The following is a 3,240-nucleotide window of genomic DNA, read 5'->3' as shown; positions in this document are numbered from 1 at the left end:
ATCCCTGAGCGCAAGTTCCGCTCGCAGATCCACCTATAACAAAGGGTTAGAAATTGTAAAGGATACAGATTTCACATCAAAATCATTCAATTGGCCTTACCTTTCGAAGCGCATTCCTCGGCTGTTTTGGCAGCGAGTTTGTGATTTCGCCTTGGCCGTACAGCAGACATCAAAATCATCCAATTGGCCTTACCTTTCGAAGCGCATTCCTCGGCTGTTTTGGCAGCGAGTTTGTGATTTGAGAGCTAACACTTTGACATGGGCTACCAACGAATTATCTTTGTCTTCAGTTGATAGACTTAATACATAATGATTAGCTTTCCGTTTATTTTTGGACCAAAATGACGTCAATTTTAAAGGCTATTAATCGTAACGCGTTGACTTGCTCTTTAATTAGTTACAACTAAAAGAGTGTCATGAGAATTTTTTCAATTAATTAAGTCTTGGATTTGGTGTGAAGTAGCCTTCAAGTTTTTTTCGAAACATGCATCAATACAAAAGGGCGATTTTTCAATTTTTGGAATAATGGATCCTAGTAAGTGAAATGTGTGTTTGGGGACTGAGGATCGGCGGATTGAGTCTCGCCGGGTCAGCAAAGCCAACCATCAACAACGTCCTTACACTTTTTCCAATTGGCAGTGTCTTGTCCCTATCAGTTTAGTTCTCCCTTTATGGGCGTAGTTAGCGTCAAAAGGTCTCCATAAGAAAGGTGAGGGAAGAGAATCAAACCGTGGAACTCTCATATTTCTCGAATTTTCAAAAACGATTATTTTCAAAAAACAGAGGTTTTGTGTGAAGTGATCATTTTCTAATCTCATCAAAGGGGTTGCTCGTACTTTATTTCAAGATTGTTTTCAGCTTTTCGAAGTTTTTTAACAAGTAACCATGAAAAATGTCAAGAAAGTATTTTTCCCCAAAACGACATTTTGGGTAATTTGTCCAAAATGTGGCCGAAGAAGGTAAACCTAGGTTTTAGGTTCTGATCTTCTTTTCCTAGGTCTACTAATCGCCCCCCAAAAATGCCTTTTACTTCATGCACTCATTTCATTGACATTTTCAAGATGGCTCTTCAGAAATTGAAAAATCTGATAAATATATTCATGGACAACATTTCTATCAACTCTTCAACTCTTCAAGTCTTTTTATTCTTGTTCTACAAATAAGTCAAGCCCAAGGTATATGTGGGTAAATAGTCGACTCTATTATGAAACGGCTTGTATCTAAAGTCGGGTTGGAAAGAGTGAGGTGTGCACGTGCTATTAGTAGGTACTTTGAAGTTAAGATCCCGCTTTAGCAAAGGCCAGTAGGGTAACAGATTATCACTGAAAGTGTCAAAATGGACTCTACCAACCTTAAAATTTTCAATACAGACGTTTCCGATGCAAAAAATCAGTAATTTAGGAATCAATAAAAGTAAAAAACAACAAACTTCATTAGAATTGTAAAGAGTTATAAAAAGCGGCCAACCGTTGTAGTTTTCACCCTAAACGTTAAATGATAAAAAAGGTGCAACTGACAGCTACCCACTTGGCATTTCATAATGCTTGAATTCTCTGCCAAAGAATATTCCTCAAAAATGATATTTTTGGCTGATGTTTTTTCATCGGATCGTCGTCGGTTTATTTTGGAGCCTTTTATTTTGGAGGTTCTACCCTTGCACGGTCAAATTGATCATCCCAAGCAAGTAAAATCAAAGACAACATGCCCAGCCAAACCACACTGTGCATGCATTGGATTTTGACATTTTTTCCATTTTACATGCATGTCTAGGCAAATAGCATTGTGGTATAGAGCCAATTTGATAGTGCGTTCACTGGTTAACACCAAACATGCTCATTTAGTAGGGTTTTGTAGCACATCTCGCTCAAGATCACTCGATTATTGAAAATTCAATGGACGAATGGTGCGAGTTGACTGTGATGTTTGTCTTGGTTCTCTCTCCCCAAAATGCCCAAAATCAGGGTGACGGACCACATTTTTCCTTGAATTTCCTTTACTTGGCATCCCCTATTGAAACCACTTCAACTCAGCCTTGTTCTTTTGTAATGCAGTCGCAATCATGAAATAGCTATTTATTAGCGTCAATGGAAATACCCAAAAGCATTTTTGGATCTTCTGGCTAGAAAGACCATAAAGAACAGCCTTGATTTACTTACTACTATGTGTCGAGGTACAGTGCACTTATTTGTAAATGAACCCTACAATTTCAATGCCTCATTGATTATCATGACATTTTTATCGATTGTTCAAGTTGTATACTTTCAAAAGCAAAGCAACAAATTTTCAAAACGGAACGGAGCAGGTAAAGCCAAGCGGTCTGAGGGTCAGCGCAACCAAGACAAGCATCCTTTCCCTAGGTGTCGTGGGTTCAAACTCCGGTGGAGGAAGATATTCTAAAGGGTTCCTTTGACTTTAACATTTTGACTTAATCTCGATTAAAAGGTGGTTGGTTCTTCCTTACACTAGAGAAAATGATTGAGTGCGAAATAGACTAATGATGAAAGCTCTTCTCGATCCAAATTATTTGAGTTTGCAAATCATACGACCTAAACTAAAAACAACGACTAAAATGCAAATGAATTTGAATGAAAGACTTTCAATACGTTTCTTTTTTTGTGTACCTAGACAAAAATCCTCGTTGAATACAACTAGAATTTACAGTTGACTGTTTCTCATCTGCTATAAAGACGCTTAATGCCTATTTTTCTACTTTTATGTTTTAAATGCATACTTTAATTCACGATTGACTTGCTTCTTTTTTTGAAAAGAATAGCCAAATCATAGGTTGAAAAAGCAAAATGACACTGATATTATGTATGTTGAAACTAAAACACAGACATGTTGAAATTAAGCAACTTTTCAATGCTAAAATTGTATAAAGTTATACAAAATTTAGGCTCAAACTAAAACTGTCGCGATCTCATATTTTACAAATATTCTTGTTTTAAATCATCTATTTATTTCACATAAAAATCAACAAGATTTGTAATCTGAAATTGCATAAATTTTTGGCCAACTTAAAGACCATTGCATCTGAGCAACGTTTCAAAAATAAGTGCCTTTGTCATTGTGCATCTCAATTAAATCCAGACGCTAATTTTATGACTTCAAATTATAGAGCTTAACGATACTAAGAAATAAATTATTTTATAGGGAACCTATTTGACAAACTTTTATCTACAACACTTAAATCTGATTGCAAGTTTTTCGTAACAGACGTAAAAGAAGAGAACTAATAAA

Source organism: Tigriopus californicus, chromosome 8 (genome assembly GCF_007210705.1).
Source record: "Tigriopus californicus strain San Diego chromosome 8, Tcal_SD_v2.1, whole genome shotgun sequence".
Classification (NCBI taxonomy): domain Eukaryota; kingdom Metazoa; phylum Arthropoda; class Copepoda; order Harpacticoida; family Harpacticidae; genus Tigriopus; species Tigriopus californicus.
This window is presented reverse-complemented; position numbering follows the sequence as displayed.